This window comes from Dipodomys spectabilis, unplaced genomic scaffold (genome assembly GCF_019054845.1).
Source record: "Dipodomys spectabilis isolate Male_0828 unplaced genomic scaffold, ASM1905484v1 ptg000032l, whole genome shotgun sequence".
In the NCBI taxonomy this organism is placed as follows: domain Eukaryota; kingdom Metazoa; phylum Chordata; class Mammalia; order Rodentia; family Heteromyidae; genus Dipodomys; species Dipodomys spectabilis.
Window position 1 is genome coordinate 19,510,440 of NW_024870709.1, and position 23,197 is coordinate 19,533,636.

The following is a 23,197-nucleotide window of genomic DNA, read 5'->3' on the forward strand; positions in this document are numbered from 1 at the left end:
AAACCCGTGCTATCTTATTTGTTTTAATCTTTATAACTTTTCTAGATTGCCTTAAACCTAGGAATTTATTTAAAAGATAAAGCTGGGAACATTCCAATTTCAAACTCATCGTAACTTTGATACTTTACCAAGCTAGGAACACATTGTCAGGGTTTATAGTACATTGGTATTTCAAATGTTCATCATAAATCTATTGTGTGAAAATATTTTTCCAGAAAAAGTGAGTCATGAATTTATGAAGTTATTTTGAAATATTTTTCATAAGAACAAACATATGCATTCTCTTCCTTCTACAATAATCTTTTAAAAATTATTAATAATTATTTGCACTTAGTAAAGGTATCCAGTCTTGAGATATTTGTACCTGAACACACTAATTTATGCAGTACTATCAGCTTCTTCTTCCTCAACAGATGTTTTGTGTCAGGGATACTTCATCTGTCTGTCATCTCTGTATCTGCTTCTCTTCCTGACACACCTTGACATTGACAAAATGCCAAAACTTTTAACAGGGCCTCCGTCAGTTGCTTTGGAAGGGAGAGAATGAAGCAAGCCAGGATTTGATTTTCCCATAGGTGTAAATGCACATCCTGCATTGTCATAAAGAGTGAACCAGAAGTCAAGACTGTGCTGGAAAACTCATTTAAAACTAATCAGCCCAAAGTCAAATGCAATCTTAATTTTGATCTTAGGAATTTGAGTTCTTCATTACTCTATCTGATGATACACCATGGAAACTACTGCTTAAAGATAGGAGAAAAATAAAATGGAGTGACAATTTTATTAATAGATACCTAGACACATCTCCATATAATACACTTATTTCTATACCACAGCGATTGTCTGCTCTGTTTTCTTTTAAAATATAAGAAGAATTGGGCAAATGGATTCTCTCATTTTTAATCTCAGAGTTAATTTTTTTGATAAATTCCTACAATTTGTAACAAAATAAGGTTGGAGTTCTAAAGCCAGAATTTCTTGGGGTGCAGATTATGGGGTGTATAGTATCTTGCTATCTATGTGCCTACTGAATACCTCAATACCCCAGCATTTCTGTATGATTGATGTCAAGCAACTCAGAAGCACATTACATTTGAGAAACACTGCAGTGTAATTTCCTAACTTCTTTTAGCCTAGGAATCTTTCAGAGTTTCCTCAGTCCATGATTTTTCAATTTCTTCTCTTTGTGATGGTTTAGAGAGCTTTTTTCTGGCATTTGGCTTTCTCTTCATTGTTTTCCTCTGCTCATCTTGCAGCTGTGTTGTCCCAATTTCTAATGCATAAAATTGCCCAAAAGAGCTGGTCTATTTGTCCAAATTTGTCATGTAACTTTCATGGGAAAAATTCCACCAGCAGGTCATTTTTCAAAACCTCAAAACTAAAACAAAGAAAGGAAGGAAGGAAAGGAAAGGAAAGGAAGGAAGGAAGAAAGGAAGGAAGGAAGGAAGGAAGGAAGGAAGGAAGGAAGGAAGGAAGGAAGGAAGGAAGGAAGGAAGGAAGGAGGGAAGAAAAAAAGGAGAATAAAAAATTTGGGTTATTGTCCTATGGTAATATAGAGTGTATGTGGCTATGAAATTTCTCGCACATATTATGTTACCCACAATGTCACAAGAAAATAATGGTACAGATTTAGTAAATGTTCCATTAATATCCATTCCCTTTTGTGAAAGTAATGAGATTATTGGGTAAAAAACTACAGGAAAAATTAAATTTAGGAATTGACATCCTTGATGTATGATTGTTTGTGCCTTGAAATTCAATTATTTTTTTCCCCTTTGTCCCTTTGGTGATTGGGTCCAGGCTAGATTTGAACTTGCTATACTCCTGTCTCAGAATTCCAAGTGATAGTATTACAGGTGTATAGCATCATTCTTGGCACAATTATTTTTATTGCCTAATCTTTTCTACTTTCTATATATGAGTACAATCATTTTATGTCTGTTTTGTTCATAAAGGAAATGATGCTAAACATTTATGATACTGAAATTTGCTGAAATATTAGTCATAAAAATGACATTTAGTAGCTGGAAACAACTTTGAGCATCTTGTTAATTAATGGGTCTTAATGAAAACAGGGCATCTAATTATTGAGTAGTTAAAATGTAGAAGTAAACTTTAGAGGAGAAATAAAACTAGAAAGGAATGTGGGGGGAAATAATCCCTACTACACTATTGATGGAAATGCAACTAGTACAATCACCCTGGATAGCAATTTGGAGGTTCCTTGAAAAGCTAAACACAAACCTTCCCTACAACCCAGCCATAAAATTCTTGTGCATCTATCCTGAATATCATGAGCCAGAATATGATAATGACACCTGCACATCCATGTTTATTGCTGCACTATTCACAATTACTCAATATAGGAAACTGCCCAGATGCCCCATAAGAGATGAGTTTTCCAAAAATGTGGTACCTATACAAAATGGAATTTTCCACAGCCATTAGAAAGACTAATGTCATTTGCAGGGAAATGGATGGAACTAGAACAAATCATGTTAAGTGAGGTAAGGCAAACTCAACAGCACATGTTCTCTCTGATATGTGGAAATTAGATCTAAAATGCACTGCGATATGTCAAATTATACTGTATTGTGGTTTCTCACACACAGTGAGACCAAAAGAGGATACTCTTAAGAGAGAAACATAAAGGTGCAATGCCTAAGTGACTCTTCATATATGTGTGTGTGTGTGTGTGTGTGTGTGTGTGTGTGTGTGTGTGTATAATATACACACTGAAACTCCAACATATGGAAACAATAGACATTTTTCCTTTTCTTTCTTTCCTTTGTTTTTCTTTCTTTTTAGTTTTTGATGATTCTGTTCTTTTTTTTTTTTTTTTTTTTTTTTACATGTTTGGGGCATTTAAGTGTACATCTTCAGAAAAGTGAGAGGGGCACAGAACTTGAGGGAAAAATGGTAGAAGTGAAGCTCATTGGATTTAAGTGTTCAGTACAACTCATGTGTGGAGATGGTAGGAATGGACTGGGAGAGAATGAGGAAACAGAAGACATTGTATGAAAGGAAATGCACTCATTACCTGACTCATGTAATCATAATTCCTCTGTACATCACCTCTATAATAACAATAAAATAAATTAATAAAAACTACAGTGTCGTATTGATTCATGTAACATTTTGCTTTTTGCTATAAAGTAGAGGTCAGTGTAATGAAGAGAAGAGAGGGAGATGGTTTTGGTTGAGTCTCATTGGAGACATTTAGCAATGTCAACAGACACTGTCACCAGAGCAGGCAGGTGGCCCCTAGTGGGAAAGGCTAGGATACAGGTAATTATCTTACAATGAAAATGACAGCCATTATAATAGAATTCTTAGGTTGAAAATGGCAGTGTTGAGACTGGGAGTCCCATAGGTAGGAGACTGTGGATGGCGCTGGCTTCAGGAACTGTGTGTGGCAACAACAGAGGAACTGCTACCTGATTTCCAGTCTTATTTCAATCAGAAGCTATACATTCCAGATGTACTAAAACTGACAGATCAAAGCATAATTTATTTCACATTTGAAATGAATAGTTCTTGGAATAATTTCACTTTTTGTAGGAAATATTGACAAGAGTGGCATATTCTTCATGTATTTCTGTTTCTGTTTCTTCGCTCTCCCTTTTCTCACAGATATATTAATAGTAAATTTGCCAATTAACCTATGATGGTAGAGCTTGAGCTCTGGGCCTGGGCTCTGTCCCTGCACTCTTCAGCTCAATGTGAGTGTTCTACCACTTGAACCACAGTGGCACTTTCAGTTTTCTAGTAGTTTATTGGAGATAAGAGTCTCACGGACTTTCCTGCCTGGGCTGGCTTTGAACTGTGATCCTCAGATCTCAGCCTCCTGAATAGCTAGGATTACAGGTGTGAGACACCGGCACCCAGCAAACCTATGCTTTTTTGATATGAGGAATGTATCTATGTTTATTTTTAATGATGTTTTCAAACTTTAGGGAAAACCTGGTAAGAATTTATACTATCATGGTAGGCCTGAAACAAATTTTTAAATATTCTTAGAGAAACTGTAATGAAACTTGGATTTCTTCTAAATGAAAGTCACAAAGCTAATAGTCAAGTATGGAAACTGGGATTTTTTTCAGCGTTCATGAATTACAATTTATTTTTCAAAAAAAATGTTTTGACACACTTTCTAGGCTGATGTTCACTTTTGTAATGCAGACATGAGCAATTCACGAGTCCAAGAGTCAATAAATTATATTTCAATCTTGGACCTAATTAAGTTCAGGAAGTTTGGTAAGTGATTCAATACCTTTAATTTGATTTGATTTAAAGATAGAGCAACACATGTAAAAGTATGTAACTATTTTTGAATTACAAACTAGAAAGAAGCATTTACACACAAATAAATATTTGAATTGATTGCTTGATAAGGATAATATAACAGATTATCATCCTTAGTATTAGTATCACTGTAGAGAAAACATCCCAGGAAGTAGAGTTGAATAGAGTTATTTAGGAAAGTGTGTATATGCTGAGCAAATGAATCAACTAAAGAAACTAAAATAAACAGAAGAGACTGATGACAAATAGGATCCAGGCAGGTGCGAAAAGCCCAGTCTGAAAGAAGTGAGGTACATTTGTGATGAAAGAAAAAGTATCATGGAAGGAAAACTTTTTAGATATTTATTTAAGACTTAGCAATGATAGCATACTTCTATAAAAGCATTCTTTTGAAGAAGATGGTTGACCACACAAGCTCTATTCCATGTTTTTTTCCTGGCTAATAGAACAAGCCAGAGCAAAGCAGGTTTAAGCTTTAACCTTGTGATCTCCTAGAAACCAGGTCCTTTGCAACTCCCTGGGGTGAAGGCTGATTTGTAGAAAACCAGTCATGAACCAATGAGACTAGAGGAGATCCCAGGTCACTTCTGGTAAAACAAACAAATAAACAAACAAATAAGTTAATTACTTAAATAAATTTTAAAAAGCCTCCTCACAAAAAGATATGGGCAGGTGTCTAGTATCTCTTCCTTCTCAGATCCTCTGAGAAAGCCAGGAAACACTGAGCTCCATATACAGAAACAGAAGGCCACAGACCAGAGAGTATTATAGAAGGCAATTTGTATCCCAAACATCACAAAGCCACTTGGTTCAGGAAGAGAATTCTTCTTTCTTGTTAAAGATACTCTTCACAATATTTCTTATTTTTCAAATAAAGGCATCCTTACAGAATACACTATTTTATTTCTGATGAAATATCCTGATTTCTATGTGGAAGCCAAAACAATGTATAATGTTACTTGTATTTTCCACGGTTGTCTTTTTGGGTGCTTAGTTCAATGTCATAGATAATAGGAAGGATAGTAAAATTGAATAAGGACAACATTTAGAATTGGTACACCTGCTTTTGAAGTCTAAGTCTGACTAAACCATTTACTGGTGTAAAGTCTGATATAAACCAATTAACTTTAAAAAAAGCAAGTTTCCTTTTTCTTAAAAAAGATGTTAACAATCATTCACAACACATTAAACAAACGAGGTTTGAGCAAATGAAATATTTCTATTTACCTTTAAAGATATGTTCAGACATATATTTATACAGAGTTATATATGTATAATGTGAAAAACTTATACAAATACATTTTTTTTTTGTCGGTCGTGGGGCTTGAACTCTGGGCCTGGGCTCTGTCCCTTCGCTCTTCAGTTCAATACTAGTACTCTACCACTTGAGCAACAGCACCACTTCCAGTTTTCTAGTGGTTTATGGGAGTCTCACCAACTTTCCTTCCCCGGGCTAGCTTTGAACTGTGATCCTGAGATCTCAGCCTCCTGAGTAGCTAGGATTACAGGAGTAAGCCACCAGCACCAGGCTCCAAAAATCACTTCTTATACAATGCCAAACTTTGACATCCTCATTCTAAACTCTTTTGTTAAAATCATAGATATTCCCCTAAATCTCAGTCCATACCTGGTTTCTTGAAAAGGGGAATGGACAGTGTTGTTTAAGGGGCCCGCAAAACTTTTGTCTTTGTGAAGAACTCAGTACATTGCGTTTGACATCCCATGATTATTTTTCCGTTGAATTTGCACAGACTGAAATTTGCATATGACCATGACACTGGATTTTGAATAGAAGGAACTGAAATACGATAAATGTGCAGATTGATTTGAATGCTTAGCTTTCCCACAAGTATTATGTCATATCAAATTTTACTTCTCCATGGAGACTCCTTTAAAAGATGCTTCTCTGTCATGCAAGGTTCATCTACCCCCAAGGCTCCCATATTGTTTCATTGAGGATTTGTTCAGTTTATCAGTGGGAAGTTCTATGAAGCTAATTTTCATTCCATTAATTTCTTTGTTTAATTCACAATTCAAAGTTCCTGCATTCTTTTCCCGTGGAATAAAAAAAAAACTCTGAATAAATGAATAATAGAAATATCCAAAAGGAAAGAATAATAAAGCTAACACTAAATTTGTATTTGTTGGAAAACATCTGCCAATTTCTATTTTGTTATCTTAAGTGGTGTCTGTTTACAATTTACTCCTCTAATTGAAGACATTAGGTAAAACTATAATATATATGAATATATATATTTATAATAAGTATTTACATTGTGTGCTAACAAAATTATTTAATCTATCTCAAAAGACTTATAGCTTGTGAATTGCAAATTAATTGGAAATAAAACTAAATTCATCTTTAATTGCAAAATTATATTATCATGGGATATAAAATATGAATCGTTCAAAAATGAGAATGTTTGCAGTGAGTGAATTATAAAGAAAAGTATAAATAATCCTTAAAACTAAGTCATTATGCTCTCCAGTACAGTGTGATTTGCTCTTAAAATTGGAATTATTGGTGTTTGTGAAATCTGGATTCTAACAGTTTCATTTCCAGATTTGCAGCATTCACTTGATAAACAGAGTTTGAAATGCAAGGAGAAATATTTTGACAACTGAGTATCAGAAATAACCGCCTGGGATCCTCCCTTTATGAGTTACACTTCAGATGTTTCTGCTGAATAGATGATCCAGGAAATCAGTTCCCTAACCCATGAGATATGTGATTCTTGATCATTTGAAGTTCTTCTACCTGTTCTGCCTGGAGTCTCATTTGAATATGACACTTTAACTATTATGATGGCCTTTCTCTAAAGGAAATCTGATCAAATTTTAAAAATATGAAAAGTTTTACAGCCTCTTTAAAGTGTTTCCTGAAATGAAACTTCACCATAAAAGAAGGCAAAACATACAATAATAGTACAAACCTGCAGAATTGGATTTTTTTTTTTTACCAGTCCTGCGGCTTAAACTTGGGGTCTGAACTTCTTTTGCTCAAGGCTAGCGCTCTGTCAATTGAGCCACAGCTCCATATCTGGCATTTTCTGTTGATGGGGTACTGAGGAATCCAACCCAGAGCTTCGTGCATGCTAGGCAAGCACCCCATTAAGCCATGTTCCAAGCCCTGGAATTTATTTATTTATTTTTGGTTTAGCAGTCATCATGCGGTTTTATCCTCATAGCTTTTATTTAAAAATGTTTTATTGTGAAGATATTGTACAGAGGGGTTATAGTTACATGATTAAGGTAATGAGTACATTTCCTATGGAGCATTGTTACTCCCTCTTTTGTTTTTTCCCTACTATCCCTTTCCTCCCCACTTCCTCTACTCCACCCTTCCCCCCTCCAAAGTTGTAGTTTGTTTTCAACATAACCTCTTGTATGTCTCATGGTTATGAGCAATGGCCAATCTGTATCCTTGTTTCAGCATTTTGTTATTTCCCTTCCCCTCCTCAAGTTAGAAAAAACGTTTATACAAGGTGAAGGGCACTGGAATCAAATACAATGTTAACAAGGTAATATCATAGAGAGAAGAACACACAAAACAAAAACAAGAACATTAAAAGCACATTAAAAACAACAACAACAACAACGACAAAAAAAAAAACAACTCTTGTGTCCATATCTTGGGGCTCGTTTTGCTTATTTGGTCATATGAACGTAGTTTTTGACATTTTCTTTTTGCCTGGTAAGATTATTGTAGACTTATTCTAGTTATTGCAAACAAGGGAAACCATGGCACTTATGTTTCTTTGGGTTTGGTTTACTTCACTTAATAAAATTTTGAAGAAAGACATCCTCTTCAGCAAAACGTGATGGAAAAACTGGTTAAACACCTGCAGAAAACTAAAGCTAGATCCTTATATATCACCATGCACCATAATGAAGTCCAAATGGATCAAAGACCTCAAAATAAAAGCAGACACCTTGAAAATATTGCAGGAAGGAATAGGAGAAACTCTAGGGCTCCTTGGCACAGGCTGAAAATTTTCAATAAAGACCCAGAAACACAACAAATCAAAGAAAGGTTGGACAAATTGGATTGCATGAAACTGCAGAGCTTCTGCATGGCAAAGGACTTAGCTAGCAAGATCATTAGAAAGCCCATGTATTGAGCCTTGCCATACAACAGACAACGGCCTCATATCTAAAATATACTTAAAACTCAAACAATTAACCGAACACATTCTATGAAGCCATCATAACCCTCATCCCAAAACCAGGCAGGGACTCATCAAAGAAAGAGAACTATAGACCCATTTCTTTGACGAACATTGATGCAAAACTTCTCAACAAAATTTTGGCCAACCGACTTCAACAATTCATCCAAAAAAATCATACACCACGATCAAACAGGATTCATTTCAGGGATGCAAAGCTGGTTCAATATACGCAAATCAATTAATATTATTCATCACATCAACAGGAGCAAGAATAAGAACCACATGGTTATCTCAATAGACGCAGAAAAAGCATTCGACAAGATCCAACACCCCTTTATGATGAAGGTTTTGGAAAAATTAGGAATCCATGGAACATTCCTCAATACAATAAAGGCTGTATATGACAAACCTACAGCCAGCATTATACTCAATGGTGAAAAACTAAAGCCATTTCCTCTTAACTCAGGAACAAGACAAGGATGCCCACTCTCTCCACTTCTCTTCAATCTAGTATTAGAATGCCTAGCTACAGCAATAAGACAAGATGCAGACATAAAGGGGATCCAAATAGGGAAAGAAGAAATAACACTCTCCCTCTTTGCAGATGACATGATCTTGTATTTAAAGAATCCCATAGACTCCACTCCCAAATTACTCAAGCTGATTCAAAACTTTGGTAAAGTAGCAGGTTATAAAATTAACCCCCAAAAATCAATGACTTTTCTGTATGCCAACAATGAGAAAAGTGTGGCTGAAATTAGGAAAGCAACTCCATTTGTAATAGCCCCACAAAAAATAACATACCTAGGAATTAACTTAACTAAAGAAGTGAAGGACCTCTATGATGAAAACTTTAAAATCTTGAAAAAGGAAATCAACACAGAACTTAAAAAATGGCAAAACCTCCCATGCTCCTGGATTGGAAAGATTAACATCGTGAAAATGGCAATACTTCCCAAGGCTATCTACAAATTCAACGCAATACCTATCCAAATTCCAACCTCATTCTTCAAGGAAATAGAAGAGGCAATCCAAAAATTCATATGGAACAATAAAAGACCCCGAATAGCAAAAACGCTCCTGAATGGAAAGAACACTGCTGGAGGAATATCAATACCAAACTTCAAACTCTACTATAAAGCCATAGTAATCAAAACAGCTTGGTATTGGCATAAGAACAGACCTCAGGACCAATGGAATAGAATTGAAAACCCAGAAATGAACCTACAGACCTATAGCCATCTAATCTTCGATAAGGGAGCTAAAACAATAGAATGGAAGAAAGACAACCTCTTCAGTAAATGGTGCTGGCAAAATTGGTTAACTACATGTAGAAAACTTAAGCTAGATCCTTATATGTCACCCTGCACCAGAATCAACTCCAAATGGATCAAAGACCTTGAACTCAAAGCAGACACTCTGAAAACATTACAGGATGGAATAGGAGAAACCCTAGGTCTCCTTGGCTCAGGCCGAAATTTTCTGAATGGAGACCCGGAAACACAGCAAATCAAGGAAAGTTTGGACAAATGGGATTGCATAAAGTTGCAGAGCTTCTGCAGGGCAAATGACATAGCTAGCAAGATCAATAGAAAGCCCACGGATTGGGAGAAGATCTTTACTAGCCATACAACGGACAAGGGTCTCATATCTAAAATATACTTGGAACTCAAAAAATTAAACCCCCCAACAACAAATCCTCAAAGAAACAACTGCCCAATAAATAAGTGGGCGAAAGGCTTAAAGAGAAACTTCTCTGAAGAAGAAAGAAGGATGGCCAATAGACACATGAAGAAATGTTCAACATCCCTAGCCATAAAAGAAATGCAAATCAAAACAACATTGAGATATCACCTCACTCCAGTTAGAATGGCAAAAATCAAGAACTCTAACAACAACAGATGCTGGAGGGGATATGGACAGAAAGGAACCTTACTTCATTGTTGGTGGGAATGTAAACTTGTTCAACCACTTTGGAAAGCAGTATGGAGGTTCCTCAAAAGACTTCACATAGAGCTCCCCTATGACCCAGCAATCCCACTTTTGGGCATTTACCCTAATGTTTACAAACAAGACCACACTAAAGCTACCAGCACAACTATGTTTATTGCAGCATTATTTACCATAGCTAAGATATGGAACCAACCCAGATGCCCCTCAGTAGATGAATGGATCAAGAAAATGTGGTATATATACACAATGGAATTCTATGCCTCCATCAGAAAGAATGACATTGCCCCATTTGTTAGGAAATGGAAAGACTTGGAAAAAATTATATTAAGTGAAGTAAGCCAGGCCCAAAGAAACGTAGGTCCCATGGTTTCCCTTATTTGTAATATCTAGTATATGTATGAGTCAAGCGGAAAAGGTCAGATAATGTGATGTCAGAAAAATGAACCCTTAGATGTGTATTTTAATGTTTTTTTCTTTCATGCATGTGTTTCTAACACATTTATAAGATTATCTCTTTGTTGCTTTGTATGTCCCTCCCCCACAGTATAACCCCTGCTTTCACTATATTTGATGTCAGTATAACTTGTGGAGGAGATGGGGAAAAACCAGTTGTTTAAGGATACAGGTGGACCTGTTGCAACAATGAGAAGTACAAGTTGTCATGTCGAAAACGAGCTTTACAACGTTAGTGGGGGGGGGGAGAAGAGGGGGAAGGAGAAGGATTGGGATTGGGGGGGAGGGGGGAGGCTGGGAAGGGATGTGAAGGGTAAACAAAGGAGGAGGCTGCAATGCTTGGTAAGAAATGTACGCATTATCCTGCCCATGTAACTGTAACTCCTCTGTACAGTATGTTCACAAATAAAATTAAATTAAATTAAAAAAAAAAAAAACAAAAAACTGAAACAATTAAATCCCCCAAAAACAAATCCTCAAAGAAACAACTGCCCAATAAATAAGTGGGCTAGAGACTTAAAGAGAGACTTCTCTGAAGAGGAAATAAGAAAGGCCAATAGACACATGAAGAAATGTTCCACTTCTCTGGCCATAAAAGGAATGCAAATCGGGGCTGAGAAGGTGGCTCAGTGGTAGAGCGCTTGCCTTGCATACATGAGGACCTCGGTTCGATTCCTCAGCACCAAATAAGCAAAAAGAAAAAAGCCAGAAGTGGCGCTGTGCCTCAAGTGGTAGAGCGCTAGCCTTGAGCTAAAGAGCTGAGGGACAGTGGCTAGGCTCAGTGTTCAGGCCACACAACCGGACCACCCCCACCCAAAAAAAAGGAATGCAAATCAAAACAACATTGAGATTGTACCTCAACCCAGTTAGAATGGCTATAATCAAGAAATCTAATAACAACAGATGCTAGAAGTGAATTGGCCAAAAGGGAACCCTATTTCATGGTTGGTGGAAGTGTAAACTTCTTCAACAACCACTCTGGAAAGCAGTATGGAGGTTCCTCAAAAACCACACATAGAGCTCCCCTATGACCCAGCAATTCCATTTTTAGGCATTTACTCAAAAGATCATAAGCAAGGCCATACTAAAGCTACCAGCACAACTATGTTTATCGCAGCATTATTCACCATAGCTAAGATATGGAACCAACCCAGATGCCCCTCAATACATGAATGGATTATGAAAATGACACCACCCCATTTGTTAGAAAATGGAATTTATTTTTAATTCATGAAAATTGTCTTGTGCTTTATGTTTTAAAGCATAGAAACCATTTTTCTATCTCTAAAGTTTTCTGTTTCCATGTGAATCAGCCTCTCTATGTCAAAACAAAGTATAATTTGAGATATTTGATTCGAATTTAAAAGATAGTTTAAAAGATAGTTTAGTAGACTTTATTTTACACTTGATTCAGCTTTGCAGGATGTAGAGTAAAAGAAACCTGAAACATATTTAGGCAGGTATTAGTCATACTTTGTTAAGAATTAATTTGTGCTACAGAAGTCTTACTTAATAGACATTTAAAATAATCTCAAATAAAAAAGTTAAAATGTAGTCATAATTTCCTGTGTTATACTTATTTAGATTTTGGTGGTACTAGAGTTTAAAATCATAGCCTCCTGCTTGCTAGGCTGATGTTCTTCGCTTGAACTATACCTTCAACCTCCAAAATTTTCATTCTGCTTTGAATATGAAAATATATACATTCACAATGGACTTTCTAAATCATTTTAAGTAGTTTAAAATTTATAGAGAGCTGGATACTGGTGGCTTGTGCTTGTAATCCCAGCTACTCAGAGTTTGCGATCTGAGGAACACACTTCCATGACAGCCAGAAGAGGAACATATGGGAGAATCTTATCTCCAATTAACCACCCAATAGCCAGAAGTGGAGCTGTTGCTCAAGGGATAAAGTGCTAACCTTGAGCAGAAAAGCTAAAGGCCAATACCAAGTCCTGAGTGCAAGTCTCAGTACTGCATAAACATCCCCCCCCTACATACCTCTCTTTCTAACAAAATTTGCTTCTGATAGTTTTTTATATTGATAATTTTTTCTCTGTGAAACTAGAAACCTTTTAACAATGAAGTTTGTTAGTATAATTTCAAATGAGTATTATATCATCAAATCGAAAGCTATTAAAATTAAAATGAACAAAATAGAGATGTTATAGTTTTAAAAGAATGGTTTTCACATTCAATTCATTATACATTTAATTTGTGCAAACAAAAGAATAGGGACAATATTTCAAACAGAATGCAATTTATTTAATTGCTGAAAAATGTATCTTTTCTTTAATATTTTAGAGTGGGATTTCAAGCTTCTAGGTATTCACTAACAAGAGGGGTATAAAAACAGTATAAACATCCTAATGGAAAATTGTTTTAATTCAATCATTTCTTTGATGGAATGATACATCTAATTTCATTGGTGGGAATTTATTAAAAATCATTCATCCAACTTTCTGATTATTTAAATATTTTACCTTTTTAAGTTCAGGAGTTAATGGCTCTGCCTCATATGTTTATTATATTCTAATGGATAATTTGTTAAAAAAAGTTTTAATAACTAAATACACCTTGTAAATATATAGTGTAAAATAGTTTTTATATAAGCTCCATGTTACAAACACAATAATTTGGATTTAAGAATATTTAAAAGTTATGATATCCACAAACTACCTTTAGTATCTCTTTCCTATTGATGTTCACCCTTCTTTAGGGTGAATCATGTTCACTTTAGTCAATAATTATTTATGAGTAGAATTATTGCCAAAATAACACCTGAGATTCATTCCGTGGAAGTACTGTATTTATGCTACTCATTACATAAGGGAAGAAGTCAAGGGAGTTGAAGGTACTTGACATTTGAGTATTAAAATCTTTCATTCTATTAATAATACAATTTATATTTATTACTTTGTTTATTGTAGACAGTAATTGCTAGAAGTAGAAAGGTTTAGGTGTTCTGACCAGGCTCATTAGTTGAGACCTCTGGAGGTAGGACCTATTAATCTCATTTCTGACAGACTCTTCTGTATGATTCTGAGCCCGGGGTTTGGAATCTCTATGTTATAAAATCATTATCTGGTGCAATGAGGGATAAATAACTTGCTCAGCTATTTAGGAATGGTTTTATTCAGGTCTACAATTCATCTGAAATCCTAAATAAACAACTCCATGCATAATTTATGATTACTACACTTAATGATATTTCTAAATATAGAATTTGAATTTTTTTCTATAATTGTTTACAAAACAAGAGAAAATAGGTATTTTAATGAGGAGGAATGTATTACTAGTATTTGTCACTAAGGTTAATTTCACAATCAATTTCTTTAAGTGACTTTGGAGTTCAGTTAACTACATATGCTAGGTTCAACATTTACAAATACATAATGCTAATGCTATATATATATATAAATATTTACAAATACATATAAAATACTTATGGTATATATACAGATATGTGCCATCATGCCATCCACGTCTCATAAAATATATCATTGCAACTTAAAATTTTGGGATATAAACATGACTTAAGTGACCAAGACACAGAGAAAGACTTTGTAAACACCCCTCAAGTAGTGACCAGAATGCAAACGTTCAGAGAAATCATTGACATGTTCCTGGAAAATCACAGTCATAAAATTTTAATGGGTTGTATATCATACTAAAATATTGGGCATTGTTCAAAACCAGTTTTCTAAGCAATTGATTATAGAGCACAATATAGCTGAAGAAAAGGTGAGAGTCAGTGAAAGCACTATGAAATTCCTTTCATGGGTAACAAGAACATAGGATAGACCTTTTATGTTTATTTTCTCCTCGTTATACTCAAAGGTCTATTTTATGTTCTTATTAAACATCACATGTATTTTTTCATACTTACGCGCTTTAGTTTAGGATTTAGCTTTTTCTGTTTTTCTATTTTTTTTGCCAGAAGGAATGTTCTTAAAATTCAAATATTCTTCACTGCCCCCTCTTCCTCCTTTTCCTTTATCTTCTTTTCTTCGTTTAATCCCATGCTCCTTTTCTATCTTCTTCACCTTATTCTGGGCAGGTTTTGTGTGTGTGTGTGTGTGTGTGTGTGCGTGTGTGTGTGTGTGTGTGTGTGTGTGTGTGAGTGCGTGCTTGCGCGCGTGCGTGCACAGAGGCTGGGACTGTCCCTGAGCTTTTGTGCTCAAAGCTAGTGCACTGCCATTAGCATAGTACCACTTTCATCTTTTTGGTGATTAATTTGAGATAAGTGTCTCATCAGGTTTCCAGGATGGCTTTGAACCTCAATTCTCAGATCTCATCCTCCTGAGTAGCTAGGTCAGTTTTTAAAATAAACAGTACATGGAAAGGATTATTTGAACAAGTAAGGAAGATGAAGGCCTTTTCAAGACTCACTAGAAATGAAAATTATACAGTATCAAAAAATAGGTATATGGTAATCTAATGGTAGAAAAAAACTAGCAGTCAGTTTTCAAAATTTAAAATGAGTGTAAGTGATGACCTCCCATCTCAACCCAACGTTAACAGATCAAGTACTTTCCAACTATGGCAGGGAGAGGGGACCAGTGAAATGTGATGATTGAATGGAATATTTATTCTTAGCCATATACTTGGAATCTTAAGCAAGCTGACAGCCATAAACTTTATAGATGCACTCAAAAGCCTTTGACAACATTTAAAGTTTGTGGGCATTGTGAATCAATGTTGTACATCTTACTCATTCAATAACTTCTGTATCTGTATGCAGTTGCATCCACCCTTTACATCGGATGTGTTGGTTGGCTGTTTTAAAGGTAAAATTTGCAACTTTTTAAATGTAAAATTTTCTATTTTTCTAAATTTTCTATAGACAGTAAAGATGACATAGTTATAAACTATAAAAATACTATTTGTGAAGTTTATAGAAAAAGTTTATAGGAAATGTTTCTTAGGGCCATTTTATATTTTGCACTAAGGACAGCAGAAGTTTAACTTATTTGAAGCAGTATACTATACAAAATGGAGTAGTTTTTCCTGAAACTGACTGGCAATTTTAGAGGCAGTAGTGTTTGTAAAAATTACTTATACATTTCTCCAATTATGTAGAGATATCACTGAGGTAAAGGCCTTGCCCAAGATTATATCATTGGTTTTGGGGCCTTGGTCCAATGTTCTCTTTTTCCCCCCTCTTCTACCCTTCTTCTGTGGACATTATCAAGCAAGTTTTAGGATTATGGATAACATATTTAATATATTTAATGTTCATAACATTATAATTCATGGAGTTGTGATTCTCTCCCCAGTTTCATCTTTGATAACACAATAATTCAAAACCAAATCTTGAGACCATCTAGAGCCACTCCCATGGACCATTTAAAAATGCTGCCATTTCACAAGCATACAGGGAAAATCATGTTACAGAGAATTCTGATTAGCACTCCACTGTTCTGGGTGTTTATCTCCTCACCACCTGATTCAGGATCTAGAGACAACCTGTCATTGAATGACTAAATATTTGAACTCATTTTCTGACATCTAGAAATGTATTTTAGTTAGATTCAAATAGAAATCCTAATCTACCTGCATGAAAAGAATATTTTTAAATGTTAGCTCAATGCTAAAAAAAGTACTATATGCTTTCAATTTTCTGAAGCATCAAACATTTTATTTCATATGGCTTATCTTAATGATTAAGATATGACATTCTTCAGTCAGTAAATATTCTTTTTTTTTTGTGGGGGGGTCCAGTCGTGGGGCCGGAACTCTGGGCCTGGGCGCTGTCCCTCAGCTTTTCAGCTCAAGGCTAGCACTCTACCACTTGAGCCACAGCGCCACTTCTTTTTTTTTTCTTTTTGCTTATATGGTGCTGAGGAATCAAACTCAGGGCCTCAGGCATGCAAGGCAAGCGCTCTACCACTGAGCCACCTTCCCAGCCCCAGTCAGTAAATATTCTTTAAGATTTGAAATATCTTCACAATGTTATCTTTATTTTGATCCTTCCAAAATGTTAAAAAAAATCACTTTTTTATGCATATCTTTTATAGAAATATATAATATTCTTCTATAACTTTTGGAGTATTTTGCAAATCATAAATCAGGGTAACAATTTAGTTCAAGGTTTTTTTCAAAATAAAATATAAAACTGTATCTATGAGTTTATTATGCTAGAAATGCTTGTAGTTAAACTTGGTTTGGTGACCATCTCTTGACAAATAAATATAAATAGTCTTAATCTAAAGAAAACATAGGAATGGTAAACATTTTCAGGGAGGAAAAGTGTTATAGCATTATTTCAGAAAGGAAAATATATAAGGTCAAAGTTTCTAGAAGTTAATTCTGAACACTTTGTACATTATTAAAAGCTTATAAAATCCTTGGAATCCGTCCTTTAGTTCTATTGTTTCTTTAACACTTACTATTATGTAGTTACTCTCAGAGGCTCCCAGGCCACAGAGATAGGGAGGGTATCAATATTTACACTTCATCAATATATCTAAATGGTTCCTAATGTTTTGTGTATCAGCTCAGGTAACTCTTACAACAATCTTATGAACTTTCACAGAAATTCATTTTAATTTCTTTTTATAGAAGAAGAGTCCCTTTTAATTTAAATAACTTGCACAGGATATTTATAGATTATGGATCTAGTCAGTAACGGTGGTAAGCATGATAAATAAGATAGTTGACTTCTGAGACTGTACACATAACTAATGATCTGTACCAGATTTTCTGAGAGGGATTAGGAAGAGCTATCCTAAGGAAGGTAAAAGTTTCATAGAAGAAATCAATTTGTGAACCTGCAACTACATTTTAAATGCAACAAATAATACAGATTCACAATTGATATGGTAATATCAATATCAATAGCCACACCATAAATATCACCAATTTTGTTTGATATTAATGGGGAAAAATTGTAGTAAAAGATCGTGATATCTTGAAAAATGTACAACTATTCAACATATATATATATGATTGCATATAATACTTTAAAGCACAAGGCAGAATAGCTTTCCCCTAGATCATTATCTGAAATTGGACACAGCACAATACAATACAGGATGACATCCCTTGTAGTAATGTTGCATTGTTAATAGTGCAAGTCCCAGATATTATTTTGAGAAACAAAACTCCAGGTATTTGTTAAGGATGAAACCATAAATAAATTTGAAAAGCTTGGATTTATGAAAGTCTTTGTTTGACATAAATTATCTTGAAACATGACCTATTCTAATGTTGCTAATGACCAATTTACACATATGTATGTATAGTATATACGTATATTCATATATGTACACATTTATGTATATATACATTCACATGCACACTTAGCTATGAGTATATATGTAACTACATATATCTGCAGATATAACATATATTGAAATTCAGCTAATGGTTTCAATGTCTGTTAAGTGCCATGTCAATGTTTGAAATTATTTCTTTGCTTCTACTTCTAATTTCTGTGTACAAAGATATACAGAAATGATAAAGGCTAAGCTCCAAACTGTTTTCTGTTTTATTTTATTGTATATATTAATAATATCAAGGAGTTTTCTTATTGTTTTTATATTTGATATAGCTTGATCATTTTCATTCTCCCATCAGCCCTTCTTCTCAAGTTTCCCAAAGATGGACTCTTCACATATAGAGCACATGTAGTTGAAGAAAATGATATAATGCACTTTTTTTATTGTGAAAATACTGTACAGAGGGGTTACAATTACATAGGCAAGATAATGAGTACATTTCTTATCAAGCATTGTAGCCTCCTTTGTTTCCCCTTCCCATCCCTTCCGATCGTCCTCCCGCCCCTCCACCCAATCTTCCCGCCCCCCCCCCAAAGTTGTAAAGTTCATTTTCGACATAACGACTTGTACATCTCATTGTTGCAATGGATCCACCTGTATCCCTATTTAAACGACTTGTTTTTCTCCTTCTCCTTCACAAATTATACCGACATCAAATACAGTGAAAGCACGGGGAATATACATAAAATAAAAGTAAAACTTTTATCCCAATATTATATCATATTGAATATGATATATCTGTCAAAATGCCAATATCTGGAGAAATGTTATAAAGCTGTCTCATTAAATGTTCTAGACAAAGACGTGGTAATTAGTAAAATGAAAAATAAAATGTTAAATATAATTGGATGGATATCTTTTGGAAATATATGGTGTACATTTTTCAGTGCTCAGTTACCCTTTGACAAACACAAAAATGATAGATAAAATATTTATAGAAATTACCATTCTCAGTGGGGCATAAAAATATACTTTCAATGATGTTTAAACAGGAGAAAAGTGACCATTTATTTAACTACTTACAGGTACAGGGAATATTCCAGAGGGAATGAATGTAACTAGTCAAGCACAGAAGTATCTCATGACCACAGGAATTAATTAGTGTAAACTTGAAGCTTATTTTTTTTCTGAAACCAGGAACTATTAATCACTTTATCCAAAAATATTTATTATTGTGATTGTTTTTTATTTGAAGCTAAATCTGGTATGTTACTTACTTCTGTATTTTTCTTTGAATACATCTTCAGAAAACAAAGATCTAAATTGCCATATTAGAAGAGGTAATGGATATTTAGCACAAAATTGTGTGTTCCAAAGCAGGGTTTTTTTTCTAACTCAAAAGTACAGTTTCTTTAATTTTACATAAATTACTTTTCTTTTTATAATCATCAGGGATTTCATGTGCTGATTCAAGTCACTGATTTACCAAATTCTTTCCCAAATCTCCACACAAAGGCCCATTTTATTTCTTTTCAAAAAAAGAGCATGGATCCAGCATGATGTGACATAAAGATTCAAGAAATTAAAGTGCGTGTACAGTTAAGCTGTAGCATGCACAGTAAGATGGGGAGACACACTTTCATTCTTACTGAACTGATTAGAATATATCTTAATATAGAATGTCTTAATATAGAAGAATCTAAATGTATTCACAGAATAGTTAATAGCAATAATTTTAAAAAAAAACTAACTTGGAGAATTCAAAGCTGGCAGGCTTTACAGAAAGAAATCAAGAAGGGCTATGAATGAAGCTCTGTAGTAAAACACTTGACAAGCAATTTGCAAGGCCCTGGGTTCTATCTCTAGCCTCTTACAAATTAATTAATTAATTAATTAATGTGATGAGATGAAGATCTAAAGCATTACATTAAGTAGAATCTTTAGTACTTCTTTCTGCAGAATAACTGCATAGTTTGGAAGGAAAAAAAGTATTTCTGTTTTGAAATGAGACAAAATTACTCTTTTACTGAAAATATTTGTTTTATATTTCTTTTTTCTCTTATTTTTTATTATTAATAAGGTCTTTTATTGTGAAAATATTGTACAGAGGAGTTACAATTACATGAGCAAGGTAATGAGTACATTTCTTATCAAGCATTGTTGCCATAGTTGAAAACTTGACACTGAACAAGAACATATTCAACTAGTTATTTTAGAATAAAAAATTCAGCCGGGCGCTGCTGGTGGCTCACATCTGTAATCCTAACTACTCAGGAGGCTGAGATCTGAGAATCATGGTTGAAAGACAGCTGGGGCAGGAAAGTCTGGAAGACTCTTATCTCCAATTAACCACCCGAAAACCGGAAGTTGTGCTGTGGCTCAAGCGGTAGAGTGCTCGCCTTGAGCTGGGACAGGTCCCAAACACAGAGTTCAAGCCCAACTGCCTACATATTCATTCTGTAAAGGAATGGTTATTTATGTTTAGTGTAATCTTATAAACAAGTACTCTGTTAGCTTTCTATTGTTGTGACCAAACACCTTTGGCTGTTTGTTTTATAATTTTCAGTCTGTGAGCATTATGCTTCATTGATTCTGGCTTTAGGATGTGGAAGAACACCTTAGGAGAAAGTTAGTGGTGAGCAAAATTGTTCACCTAATGGTACTCAAGAAGCAAAAAAAAAAAAAAACAAAAAAAAAAACGGAAGCCAAATGGTCTGAGGACAAAATCATATCCTCCAGAAAACACTTTCTGCCAACTGAGTCCCACCTTATAAAGTTCCCATAACTTCCCAATAATCCTGGAAGCTGTGAATCTATCAGTAGATTATTACATTGATGAATTAAAAGCCCCTTTCTTCCTATCATCTCCAAAATTCTCCACCTACTGGTTCTGCAATACATGAGCTGTTGGAAGAAAGTTCAGATTCAAACCATTGTTCTTCCTCTTAAGGACATTCTGCATACACTTAGTATATGTGAGCAGGAAATGTGGCTGGTATGAAGTTAGATCTGATGACCACTGGTTAATCGTCTTTGCAATCCTGTAACAAATTGTTGAGATAACATTAAAATGGAAAGGTCTCTTTTAGTTTACAGTTATATGGATTTCAGTCTATAGTCATTCAATCTATTGGCTCTGTTGCCTTGGGGCTGCTATCATGGTAGGGAGTATGTAGTAAAATGACATTGTTTATCTTCTCATCCCATGGTGGCTTTGTCACCTTCAAGGGCACGCCTCCAATAACCAACCTTCCTTCCACTAGGACAACCTCACTAAGCCACTTCCTTCCTAATCAAACTTTTAACACATGGGTAATTGAAAAACATGCACTAGTGAAACTGTAGCAAATATTAATATTTGAAATAGGAGGAAGATTCATACATTCAGCAAAGAAGTGAGTATAGTCACATTCTCCAACAGAAACAGGAAATAACTAGTTCAAGGGAGGAAAGCAAAAACAAAAATGTCTCTGTTTTTGGAAAGACCAAAAGTAATGGGTCATAGGGTCAGGATACTACAATATCATGAAACAGAAGCAGGCATTGGAAAAATGATGGGGAAAAAATTCACAAACAACTTTGTGTGTTGATAAAGTGAAATTTTCTGTAAATAACATCTACATATGCATACACAGTGATGTGTATGTGTACATATACTCACGCATTTTGTTTTTTGTTTTTTTGTTTTTTTTGGGTCCAGTCTTAGGGCCTGAACTCTGGGCCTGGGCGCTGTCCCTCAGCTCTTCAGCTCAAGGCTAGCGCTCTACCACTTGAACCACGGCGCCACTTCTGGCTTTTTTCTTTTTTGCTTATGTAGTGCTGAGGAATCGAACCCAGGGCCTCAGGCATGCAAGGCAAGCGCTCTACCCCTGAGCCACCTTCCCGGCCCCACATTTTCTTATTTATCAGAAAAATATAGACAGAGCCATACACATCAAAATAAAACCATGAGAAAGTTGATATAAATGTAGCTATGAGGGCTGGGAATTGGCTCAGTGATAGAGTGCTTGCCTTGCATGCACGAGGCCCTGGGTTTGTCCTCAGCACTGCGTAAGCAGAAAAAAGCGGGAAGTGGCTCTGTGGCTCAAGTGATAGGGTGCTAGCCTTGAGCTGAAGAGCTGAGAGACAGTGCCCGGGCCCAGAGTTCAGCCCCCACAACTGACAAAAAAGGAAGGGCTTATTCATATAGTCTTCCTATTTTTATTGTATATAGAATGTGTAGTCGAGTAGGGGTTATAAATGTACTGTTTTATAGGACAGATCCCTGTCTCTGGATTTAAGAGTTTTATTGATTAGTAGAAGAGACCAAAGTTGCCAAGTAAATTAATAAAATGATGAAATGTAAAGAATTCATGAATAAATTAAGATTATGTAGCAAGGTCAAAAATTATACCACATGCTTCTATATTTCATGGAGTAGAAGCCCATATTGATGTTAAACTTGAATATCTTTATGTTCTCTATTTTTTATTTTAACCTTTATGAGGCAAATTGTCATTACCTTGTCTATAAAGTTTGTGAATTCTATAAACTATATTCTCTATTTTTTAATGATTGAAAGTGGTGCCCTTTAAATTTCACACAATGAAATATAGAATGACTTTGAGAGCACCTTTTGATAATTTAATCTTATATTACTTTTGACATATTCTCCTCATCTTAGGATAGTTATATTGCCAGTTCGCTTATAGCAAAATACAGGTAAATTCAAGTAAGTCATTTAAGTATATGCCATTGGCATACCTAATTATCAGTAAATAGAAATACAATAAGGTATTTGTGTGGATTCTCTATCAAGACTTGAGGGTACTGAAACAAAGAGAGAGGTAGAATGTCCTAGTACAAGTTGTAAAGCCAGCACGTACAGAGATGAGCATGTCAAATCATCACACTTTCTTCAATATCCCGATAAATATTCTATTAGAAATAATAAACACTAAGTTTTAATAAATGCAACTTCCTGATCCATTTTGTGACGTGGTATAATATAATTCACCAGTAAGAACATCCTTTTTTAAAAAATTTTTTGTTGGCCATGGGGCTGAACTCTAGGCCTGGGCACTGTCCCTCAGCTCTTCAGCTCAAGGCTAGTGT

The 23,197-nt window shown here is 34.9% G+C and overlaps 1 protein-coding gene across 2 annotated transcripts in view; it reads left to right on the top strand.

The window, feature by feature from the left end:
* The window catches only part of Epha3 (EPH receptor A3), a 316,446-nt gene that overhangs the window by 19,261 nt on the left and 273,988 nt on the right, over positions 1-23,197 (top strand). The window lies entirely within an intron of this gene.